This window comes from Lathamus discolor, chromosome 17 (genome assembly GCF_037157495.1).
Source record: "Lathamus discolor isolate bLatDis1 chromosome 17, bLatDis1.hap1, whole genome shotgun sequence".
NCBI classification, from domain to species: domain Eukaryota; kingdom Metazoa; phylum Chordata; class Aves; order Psittaciformes; family Psittacidae; genus Lathamus; species Lathamus discolor.
In genome coordinates this window covers 4,869,198-4,881,182 of record NC_088900.1, presented here as the reverse complement: position 1 = coordinate 4,881,182, position 11,985 = coordinate 4,869,198, and the positions used below count along the sequence as shown (strand labels likewise).

Genomic DNA, 11,985 nt, shown 5'->3' with positions numbered 1-11,985 from the left:
TTAGAAGTGACCTTGGTATGCCACCGGCTCTCCTCATTCACAACATCCCCCCTTTGCCTGGAAATGTATGCTTGGAGAGCATCTCCATAAAGAAGCAATGAGGAAGAGGAGATGTGACTGAGGTAGCGTTTTCAGAATGGCTATTGCTAGGTTGCCTATCTTTTCTGGTTTTCAGTGTTCTATTTTCAACAAGACAGTCATTTGTCTATAGAAAGCAAGTCCTCATTGAAAAGCCTGTTTACTTAATAGCAGTTTTCTGTATAAATGTTGATAATCCATTTTGTCAAAGACAAATTTAATGCCTTTATCTTTTGGAATGATTATCTATAGATGGGGGGGTGGCTCCCTAAGATATATATTTTAGGTACAGTAGGGAATTGGGTACTGCAGGCAGTTGTTTATTCATTAACCTCAGCGTAACCAGGCTGGCTGCCTCCCAGTACTTACTTACTTTGTGTTCACCATGGGGAAGGATTTGAAATGCATTGCTGTTCTATGCTGAGTCCTGGGGGAGATGATGCTGTCCTTCCAATTAGGTCTCATTTTGTATGAGTGAAACATGAAGCATATTCCAGGTAGTGTAACAAAACAATGAGTACAGCAGTAATGGGAGGCTGAATATTCAGTCTGGCTGTACAGTTGTAATTCCTTCCTAAAACTTTCTTTGCTGTGAGCAAGCCCCTCTAAGTGGGCAAAACTTAATAGCCATGCATGCCAGCATGCAGATAAGCCTGAAGAAAGTGCAAAGCTCCAAGACAGGAAGTATCTGAAATGGAAGAACAGCATAATGGATGCAGTTGATTATATCCCTCATCTCTCCCAGCACCTTCAAGTATTGCTACTAATGAATGTAAAAGGTTCCTAATCACTTCAAGCCTGCCTTATTCTTAGACAGCAGGTAGTTGAAGTCCTTGGCCTCCTCTTCTAACTGTAATGACAGAATTTAAATGCATAGGCTATTTAAATTCAAGAACAAAGCTGGCTGTAGTGCTGGCTTGGCAATACATGTGGAAATCCAGAAAGGCAGAGACTTGCTATTTAACTCCTTGAAGTCAGAATCAACAGCTGAACAGCAAGAGGCTTCATATTCTCTGCCCACTTCCTTACAGAGCAGTGCAGGTGGGATTGGGAGGGGGGGAATACAGAACTTGTGATTTCATAGCATGAAAGAGAAACCTGTTGCCCACCAATGAGTTGGTTTGTGTCTTTTAGACACTCACACACTTAATTTTCCTGTGGGCCTTCAGAAAGCACACAGAGCTGGTGGCAAGAATTTAGTGCTGTGTTAAAGTTGCTATGATAGAACAGCACAGATGCAATAAGGAGATCCTGAAACTGTGTGGCCTAGAATGCCCCCCAGGCAAGCCTGTGAGGTAGAACACCTCTGCTGATGATGCCACGTGGGGAAAGTGGGTTTTATGCAACTTGGTGCATGGAGGAAATCGTGCCACCTTCTCACTAGAAGGAATAAAGCTCATTACTTGTAATTCAGCAGCTTGGCAGAGAGGGCTAGTGCCAGAGAATCCTTACTTCCCCTGAAAATGTAGGGCACGGGTGGACTGCAACAAAAGCACTTCTTTGCTGCTTAGTGGGAGTAAGCTGGGTGTTGAGCACAAGGGTGCTCAGCTGGATCACTGAGCACCTTGTAGTAGTGCGAGGGTGTGTAATCACCCATGTAGAATACAGTGAGGGATGTAAAGTCATGAGTCACTTCCTTTTTTTCCAGTCACTGAATCCTCCTTTTAAAAAGTCAAGCTAAGCACACAGTGAAGATAAGACTTGTATTGATAGAAAGCACTATATTGTTATATTGCCAGTTGTGTCCTTGTCACCTTGCCCCTTCTCTGCAGCACTCCAAAGCAAAGCGGTCTGTGATGAAAACATGACTGTGCGATGCTACAAACCCAGTGACTGCTCCGAGCAATGACACTGACGTCTGACTTGAGGATGTTTGAATCGGGTTTTTTTCCTACTTGAGGCTAGGTAAAGGGAAGTGTAAAGCACTGTATGTAGGATGCCCCGATGCATGCAGTGTTCAAGGTCAGATTGGACGGGCCCTGGCACAACCTGGTCTAGTGGAAGGATGAGCTTTAAAGTCCCTTCCGCCCCAAGCCAGTCTGTGATTCTATGCAAGTGCTTAAAATTATTGAACAACCAATGTCAGCTGTTAAAGTTTTGTTTCTAGAATTTCATTTAGCTTTACCTAGTAGCATCAGGCTTCTGTATTAGACATTGGCTCATCCCTCTAGTATATATGATGGTACTTAAAGTGGTAACTAGCTGCAAATGAGTGACAATGTTTATTAGTCGGGTAGAGGAATAAGCACACATCTCAAGCACACACTGTGCTCTACCAAGAGTGTTTTGAGATGCAACTGATCAAATGGCATGAAGCCTTATAATGGGATTGCACTTTGTTTCATCCTCTGCTTATTTCCTCTCTCATTTCTTTCCCAATAATCTGTTGGCTCTAAGGAGGTATTTATGGAAGTTTACGTTGTTCTCAAAGGCATGAGATGTTTCTTGAGATTTCCCAAGGTGTTGTCCCTGCATTGACCTTCGAGAGCCCCTGTGGCCATTGGGTCCAGGTTTGCTCTGAGCACAGATGTGTCCAGCCAAGGGCTTTTTCTAGAGCATGTGATACCCTGCTTGCTTGAGCAAAGCAGATAGCTTGATAAGGAGCTGTATGACCAGGCATACCTGCATGGGGACTGTCTCCTGTCTGCTAGAAAGCAGGTAGAGGAACAGGAATAAACAGATTAGTGTATATTGTACTTGCAGTATGCCCTGTTACACACTGCCAGTGAAATTCAGACCTGAAGAATATGAACTTTAGTTCTGGAGAACTGAATATGGCCATCCCCTGTACTGCTGTTCTTTATGGTCCCTTGCTCAAAACCCCCCAAATACTACCATGCTTCCAGTGTCCTCTGAGGCAGGACCTTCTGGATGGTGGTTGTGTCCCCCTTGGGATGTAGCTCTAAGGTTATTTTTGGGTCAACTGACAATTGCCCACTCCAGCCTTCCCTTTCATCCAGCTTCAGAAATTCATTCCATCTGTTGTCTGTTTATCTGACAGCCCTCGGCTGCATTTTATAGACTGTTACTCAGGTTTTGTTTGGTTTATTATCATTACTGTTTTTACGTTGGATAATGTCCCAGTTGCCTAGCAAGGTCAGTAAATAGGTGCTTTGAAAAGAAAGAGTAGAGCATAAGCTTTCTGTGAGGTAGAACACTATATTCTGCTTCACATGGAGTATTTTATCTGCAAGTCTCCACGGACTCTACTGGCATTAATAAATTAAATTCACCTTCCCTTTTGGAATGCTGGGGAGGGAAAGACACAGGAAGCAGTCATCAGCCCATTTTTCACAGACAAGAACCAAGACAGAGAAAGGCAAAGCGAGGTAGAAAGCCTGGTCTGGTATCCTGCCTCACTGAAATCAGGCATTGATCTCTCATGGGAGTCATGAAGAAAGCTGAGAGCCTGTTGCTTGAAAGAATTCAAGCTCTGCTGATTTCCTTTTGCAGCTCATGTGTTGAATGGAGCTCACAGTGTAAGAAGTAAGAGTAAGGAAGTGAGCAAGGTTTGTGGAGTGAGTGGTTGGTTATTTCCCAAGAGTAGGAATATGGTCCCAGAAACAACACAGGCATAGGACAGGGTAGTGAAGAAATCAGCACATCCTCTTCACATGTGTTATGCTCTTTGTTCTGTTCTTTCATTGGGAAAAGGGTTATCCTCGATTGTTGTCCGAGTTCAGTCCACAGCCCTGTGGAGCCTTGTGAAATTTAGGCAATGCCTGTACAGGAAGAGCTGGATCCAGGAATGAAGTTGGTACTTGTGAGCAGCGACAAGTGTGACCAAGGAGTGTGTATGCCACGTAGGCAGTGCTAATGGGAGATAGAGCCATGTGGTTCCTGCCCTCCCTCTGCTTGTCTGATGTTGTTCCCATAAGAGTTGCCATTGATTTTGTGTGTGGTTGCTGTTACAGAAAGAAGAAATGTGAAGAAGCATCCTGGGCTCCCCCCGCCAAGAACCGCAGGTCCTACAGCTACATGCTCTCCTGCTGGAAGCACAGTCTCTAGATGATCATGTGGAACCCCATGGCTTTGCTGTTGAAGGTCAGGACATTAGAAATAGGTGTGCAAAGAATGTTTTACAGATGAGTGAACCCATCCAAGCGAGTCGCTCCGGAGGGCAGTAACAACAGGCTGGATAGCAGAGAGCTCATAGCATGTTTGGGAGTAGAAAGCAGCCTCAAGTGTCTGCTCTTGCCTGCTAGTTTTGCATGAGCAATGAAAACAGTGTTTTCACGTATGTAGGCTGGAAAAAACAAAGTCATTGAGGGCCAGCAATACAGTGGCTGAATCCCTCCTAGTTAGGTGTTGGACAACTTGCTCTGGTGATACAGAGCTTCCTTCAAGAGGCAGCTGGCTTTGAGCCTCTGCCTTAGTGCTGGAATAGGAAGCAGGAATGTAGACAACTCTAAGTTTGGCTGCTTGTCTCTTTGGCCTGACAATTCCATAACGGAGTCAATGACAAGGTTACGTAACTGAAGACAGCCCTCTGTCTCTCCTCTCACAATGTGTCCATGTACTGAAGTCTCTTTGTGCTGGAATTTCCCCTTTACTATAGGGTTTTGTCATGTCTAGTTCCATGGAGCCATGAGGTGCTTCCTGAAGAGGAGCTTAATTTATGCCCAGGAAGGCACCTTCATCTCTTGTAGCAGGACCTTCTGTAGTGCTCCGTCAGCCACACTGAGGTGAGCCTTAGCATCCTGTGGCCTATTCTGTAAATGGCAGATGTTCCAAAACATGCTTGTCCTGCACAGTAACTTGTAAATACTTTATAAATTCATATATAAACTTGTATTTGGGTAAAGTACTTAAAATTGGCACACATTTCCATGGGAAAACTATGGGAAAATACCTGATTTCAGTAAAGCTTCTGCTTTGTGCTTACCCTTTTGTACCTTCTTGCAAACAGGGTGCACAGTTAAATAACGTTTCAGAGAGAAGTGTGGCTTTAGGAATGGTCAGGACAATAAAGAACCAGTGTGGCTGCCCACCACCCTCTACTGGCCTGTTCAGGGACTGCTGGAGGCAATGCTAGCTCTGCATGGGATGGGAAAGCCTCCCAAAGAGGTGAAGCTTTGGGCAGAAAGCACTTCTGCTCGCATTTTCACACCATACCTGCCCAAGTACCACAAAGCTCCATCTTCCTTTTCAACGTAGGGCCAGTGTCATCGATAAACTCAACCCTGGTCAACCTTTTCTTACATGCCAAAATGATTTTGCACAGCAAAAAACAAGAGACTGAGCTTTTAGGTTTGCTTTGCTGATTTTTGAGGGGATGGGGTGGACACAGTGGGAAGTGTAGTTCCGAGTTGAAACAAGGCTGATAGGAGCACTACGTGTCTGTTGGCTTTGGTAGTTTTATCCTTCTGTCTGCTCTCACACCAGAGAGCAGGGTGACTCAGAGTCATTTATTTCTATGGTTGTGTTGCAGGCTGTGAAAGTTTTATAATGGCCTGAGATTACACTGATTTCCATCTTGGGTTGTATCAGCCAGTGGACAAATTTGATGGCTACCAGGAAAGTAATTTCATCCATTAGGGTGAAGCATCTTTTCTGGTACACTTTTAGCCTCCAATTCCAAGTCGGTGCATTGAGTGGCAAAGAAAACCCAGGCAAATCCAGCCAGCAAGGAAAGCTTCACTGAGACACTGCAGGGAAGATCCACCACGTTTGCTGCAACTTCAGTGAGCTGCTGCTGCGCACATCACAGCGTGTGAGGGAGCTCAGCAGGCTCAGTTTGTGCTCCAGGCTTGACTGCCTGTGTAAAGGGACAGGGTCTGGCAGGACTCAATAGCAGGCATCTGCATTGCTCATCTTTCTGGGGAACTGGGCTCCCATAGTCTGTAGCATCATCTGCCTTAGGCATGTCCCATCACACAGCTTGAGGGAGCTGAGTTGTTGCAGCTGCAGGCTGCAAGAGGTGTGTATTTGTAGAGATGGCTGCCAAGCCTTGCTGTCACAGCAGCAGCGTTAGTCCCACAGCAAATGCTTCATCCTCTCTGCTCTGTGTGAATAGAAGGGAACCTAACCCCATTGTTGCAGAGCAGGGAATACAGGGGAGGCAGGAACAGAAAGACCCAACTCAAAGAGTTTTAGCACATTTTGTCCTTAGTGCTTTAGCCAGTTGCTGCCTGCACTATTGGATTTATGCACCTGGATCAGGGATTGCTCGATAGGTCTTTAATTTCCTCTGGTTCTACCCCGAACAGGCCTCTCTAGGGACAGAAAGAGCATTTGCAGTGTTACTGAATGTCACCTCTGTGCAAACGGAACAGAGGAAAAAGGTTCTAGTAATAACTGAACTCTATGGAGGGGTGGTGGGCTTTCTGGCTGCTGATGGGGGGGTTGGTATTATTTTCCTCTTAGTTTCAAGGTCAGCTGGCTCCATAGATACAAATATGCCAAGAACAAAACATACAGCTGTGCCAGGAGTGTGGGACATGCTGGCACTGTAAACAGCCCTGGATCATGGCCAGCAGCGACAGGCAGCGAGCGCACAGGACTGTTCCTACAAAGGCGCTTTATTACACTGATACCAAGATGTATCTTTTCTCTCCATTGCCTCATTAAACATGAGTTATTCATGTTTTTTGTGGAAAAGCCTTGATTCAGCGCAATTTGGAGGATGGGGGAAGGTTTTATTCATGTACTACACAATCCTATAGCAATACCTGAGTGCATAACAGGCAGCTTGGGTCCCTGAATCAGTGCCTACAGTAGAAACCAGAAGCCTATTTTCTCTCCTGATTTATTGTGTACAGAGAAAGCTTTCACTGTAGCTGTTGCAAGTTCCTATAGGCCCTTTCCTTTCCCTCCTCGATACATTTCCTTTTGTCAGTTATGTGCTTGAACTATCAACCAGTCAGGAAAAGCTGGGATTAGCTTCATCTAGAAGTCTTTGGCAGACTTCAAATATTAATGCATTTTATAGTGTCTTTATTTTTCCCAGCTGTCAGTTATTGCTACCAAGGCAGGGAATTCCTTATAAATATTGAATGCTGCTGCAAGGTCTGGGGAGAAAAAATGTGTAGAAATGGTTCTCAAGCTCCCAAACAACTGAAAAACTGCTGACAACCTTCCTAATGTTGGTCAATGCCGTGGAAATCCAAAAGCTGCAAGTTAGCAAGGGCTTTCTAGTGAACAGTCGTAGTTGTTGAGTTTAGCCAGTCTGTGCGGATGCCTCCTTGACATAGACACGTTGGGGAAGAATGGAACAATTGGGTTTTTTCTTAAAGTTGTTGTAGTAAGATGGGGCTCAGAAACTGGCTTTAAAGGTTTGTTGCATGTAAAAGGATACAACTTATTGCAGCGGAGAGGAAATGCTGGAATTGTGACAGAGCAAGTGCTATGGCAGCAGGAATTCATGTTTGGTTCTTTATGGATCGTCCCACTACCCTTCTCACACCAAAAGGATCCTAGTGCAAGGTACAGTTTAGTCTCTTATTAAAAACTCAGAGCTGCACATTTCAAATGGGGTTTGAAGATTTCTCCCCTTTATATCTCTAGTTCAAATCTAGCCTGGGTTAACCACAACTGAAGCCTTAAATCCCTACTGATGTCGGTTAGATCCTAAGGGCTAACTGAAATAGAGGAGCCAGGGGTTAACTGCTGGGGTATTACCAGCTCATCTATCACACACAGCGCTGCTTGGCCTCTAATAGAGCACCTCTGGCTCGAGAGCTGCTCCCTCCAGTGTCCTGAACACACTTGGGGTGTAATGAAAGGGAGGTCTAGAGAAAGGCTGTCCAGACAGTACCCATTTGTGGCTAAATAGAGGCCTTTTGTCCCCAGGGCTGCAAGTCTGCTGCCAGGCACACACAGAGGAGATTAAACAGTAATAAAAAGACTTCATTAGAGACAGTGGGGGTCATTTTTTCTGCAGCCAGGGTAGAGCTGAAAAGAATCCTGAACTGAACTCAGAGCAATGACATGTGAGACCTGCTATAACAAACGCTGGGTTGCTTTGAATTCCTAAGAGTGGGTTGCAAATAGTATTAAAGTCTGCTGGTTAAATAAACTGGGTATGCTGATGTGCATTGCTTAAAATCTATCCTCAGGTTACCATTTTTGCCCTGTAGATTGTGCTTTCTACACAGAACATGCTGGAAGGGGCTGGTTTGTGTTGTGCTGATCTGTGATGTTCAGTGCATCGTGGTTTCAGGTAGTGACAATCTAAGGCTTCAGGTGGTGCACATCAGGTTTTGGTTGAGCTGTGCCCAAAGGCAAAATATAGTCTATTTACACTCTCATGCCAAGACATTTCTCCTAGTGAAATGAAGGAGGTGCTGGCTCTACTCCTTGTCTGTCTCATATTGTTGGGAAAAACACAAGCTGGAGCTGAGATCCTTTTCCACTGAAAGAGCTGTTTTTCGGGTGAGCTTGAGAAACAGCCTGTACCTTTCTGCTTACATCCTGTCTGCACCCATCCCTCTCGGCAAAGGGAAGGCTGTACCTTTTTAGGAGGGAAGTTAATGCAACAAAATTCCCACCTGGAAGAACCAAGGTATTTGCTTTAGCGAGAAGTCTTTTTGCATCCAGGCAGCCTGGCAAGGAAACTGTGTCCATGAATTAGCCATCACTAGCAGTTTACTGTGACTCCTGCATTTCTTCTGTCGTTAGGGAACAGCCAGGCACTCTGGAAGCTGGAGTTGCAGTCTTTCCACAGAAGAGCTGTCACACGTGTGCAAATTCACACACACTTGGTGCCCTTCGCCCACATTTTCTAGCCCTGCAGCTACCCTGGGGCTCAGTGGGAAGTTTGGCCTCTGGGTGCACTTCAGCCTTAGGTTCTGCTGCTGCACCTGCAAAATGGGGCCTTCATTAGTGTTAATTGTAACAGTTAACTAAGAACTGGAGGAACAGGCTTGAGGGCAATCCAGAGGATAGCAATGGCTTGGGATGTGGAGTGGTTGGTGCACATCTGCTGGCAAGAGCCCTGTATCACTGTAAGAAGAGCTGCCTCTTTCCCTGGCTTAGCACTAGCTCCTCATTACCATTTAAAAGGCAACAGACTCCTCCACACCCGCTTCACAGAGGCAGGGGAGTTTATCACAGCAACTTTTCCTTCCCTTTGCCTGCCTCTGTTCCTACTTCCCAAGTTGGATCTTGAGTTTGGGGTTTGAATAAGCCCCAAAACACAACAGGAAGGCAGACAGAGTGGGTGACTGTCATATCCAGCTCCTCAGAGCTTTCAAGTAAAGCTCAGCTTCCCTTCAGCTGAGTGCACTGGGGAAAAGTGGAGGTGGATGTGACAACCTTACAAGCTGTTTCCAGCTGTGTTTTCTTCTAGTGGGATGGTAGGATAATGGGTGACAAACGGGAAGAGACATCGCTCCTTCCAGAGCCCAAATTGCACAACAAATTAAAATGCTCCCTGAGGGCACAGTTGCTCCCTCTCCAATCAATGCATGTAAAACCAAAGACAGCCTCCACGGATCTCAGAGCAAGCTACAGCTTCTGTCACTGGTGCTCAGACTGGAGACTGTAACTTTGGGTAATAATTGTCATGGGCTGGTCTGTGCTCATCAAGGTGGGGAGGCTCATTTATGTGCAGTGAAACCCCGGGGGACTGGAAGCTACTCCTCCCCTTGGTTCATGAAAGCTCAAACCTGCTCCATTCTATAGGAACCAGCAACAATCCTCACTGTTTGCTTTACAAAAGCTTTTTTATATACCTAATGTCCTCAGAGAGCTATTTAGTTCTACCAAAATGAACTTAAAGTTTATCCTTCCACATCTTGTTGTTCTGTTATCATATCTGGGAGCTAAGTGTTCCACAGTTGCCATAATTTCACCCTGTAAATAGCCCTGTACATCCTTTGAACAGTGAAGCACAGCTGGTAGAGCTTGAGAGCACCTGGAGCACACTCCTGGAGTTGGATCATTCATCCCATTCTAACATAAGGGTCTAATTTAGGTGCCTTCTGATGCTACCTCCATCAGTTAGAGGGGAAATAGCATGGCTGTTTGGACTTGGACCAGTGCATCCTAAATCGCAGTGCCTAAGTTGAATCCCATCCCAACCACTGAGAGAGCTTGGAAAAGCAATCTTTCTGTGTTTCCTTGTTCACATCCTAGCTAAGAGTGTACCCAAACTGTGCGTACTGCCATTCTGTTACATCTGCCCTCTAACAGAGGTCATACTTGGAGCCCTCTAACGTACTTCAAACTTGCGCAGCCATTGGCAGCTTTTGAAGCACTGTAGGAGGGGCAGGTTGGTGTCACTGCCTCAATGAAGTATAGATTCCAGCTGGAAAACTTTTTCCAGGTCTGGATTGCCTTTAATCAGTACAAATTGGGAAATGTAATGGCTGCCCCATCCCTGGCAGTGCTCAAGGCCAGGTTGGACACAGGGGCTTGGAGCAAGCTGCTCCAGTGGAAGGTGTCCCTGCCCATGGCAGGGGTTGGAACTGGGTGAGCTTTAAGGTCCCATCCGACCCAAACCATTCCATGATTCCAACGGTAGAACCATTCTATGGCTCTATGAAATACTATATGTAGCAATGCACTAGTTTACAGTGTAAGAATAAGGACACAAAAGTCTACCAAGATGCACTCATATGCACCCATGTAGAAGGTACTAACTCTCTGGTGATTAAATAAGTGGCTCTGCAAAGGCCTTTAAGGTTGATGGAAACAGGTACCTTCAAAAGCGCCCTCTTTTGCGGCCTTTGCTGTGCTCTGTATGCTGTCACAGGTCCTGTGACAGGCAGCAATTACAGCGCCCTAATGCACTTAGGATGTGTGCAGTCCCAATCTCCAAATCAGCATCTGGACAGAGGTGTAATCTGCACAGCACTGTAATTGCATCATGTAGTGGCAGAGCTGTAGCAAAGAGAAGTGTCAAAATTATATGCCTGACAAATACTATTAGGGAAGGAAGAGGGCTTTCTTCCCAGCTGGATAATACGTGTGAGATGTTGGGAATCGGGGATTTCTGCAGCATCACAGAGCGGTGGGAGCTTGGAAAATCCACATTCCGCTTCAAACCCTCCCTGTGCCCCACTTGTGTCAGGGTTGATGGGGAATCAGTGGAAGGACACGGTGCCAGCAGATGGCAGTGCCTGTTAGCAGTCTCAAAACGGGAACGTGGTTTTATTTGCCTTGCATGAGGCTCAGTGCCACCCCTGTCCAGCTGAGGGCTGGCACCTGGGTTCCCAGTTGCAGTGCACTGGATAAGGGCATGTAGGAGCAGGGAAGGAAGGCTTCTCCTAAAGCTGGCCCTGCCATACAAACTTTGCAGGTCCTCTATTCCAGGCTGGACAGCTTTTCCTAGCACAAAAGTTCATTCTAAACCTCATTAAAAGACACAAAATGAACGAAGAAGCAGAGCTGATGCCTTTTGGAAGGACCCAAGCACTCATCTGAGTGCCCATGTTATGGTTCTGGGGTGACTGACTCTCCTGCTGTGTGAATTAATGCTTAGTGCTTCTGAAGTCTGAATGCTTATTAAAACCCCCCCAAACCCCCACATCCAAACTGTGAATGTACTCCCCAAATAACTCTTCTATAAGGGTAATTCATGTATCATTCTCCCGAAAGGTAAAATAAATACCACTGAAAAGAGTGTTTGTAGCAGTTCTGAGCATGCAGAAGATCTGATGTGATTTCATAGGATTTAATGAATAGTTTATTGCTTTACCTTTTACTTCCATTGAGAATAGCTTCACTGCTGATGTCAATTCAGTTCTCTGTGCTGTTCACAACCTAGATGGGGTATCGCTGCCTTGATGCATGTGGAACAGGAGCCAGACTGGCTGGTTGGATCTCACTGCCCATACTGTGGTGAAGTGGGAAATACAAGTTAACAGCAAGCGGGAAAGCCAAATTACAGCTGCAAAACTGATTTTTAATGGCCTAAGTCCTTGGTCTGGTTCCAGATTCCTGTCCCAGATCCAACCTCCAGAG

General features: G+C 45.7%; 1 protein-coding gene across 2 annotated transcripts in view; it reads left to right on the top strand.

Moving 5' to 3' along the window:
- The window catches only part of KCNJ5 (potassium inwardly rectifying channel subfamily J member 5), a 53,586-nt gene that overhangs the window by 22,604 nt on the left and 18,997 nt on the right, over positions 1-11,985 (top strand). For both annotated transcript variants that reach the window (XM_065697339.1, XM_065697338.1), the window contains exon 4: positions 3,993-4,122. The gene's annotated coding sequence lies outside the window, so the exon portion shown is untranslated. The remainder of the gene's footprint in view (positions 1-3,992; positions 4,123-11,985) is intronic.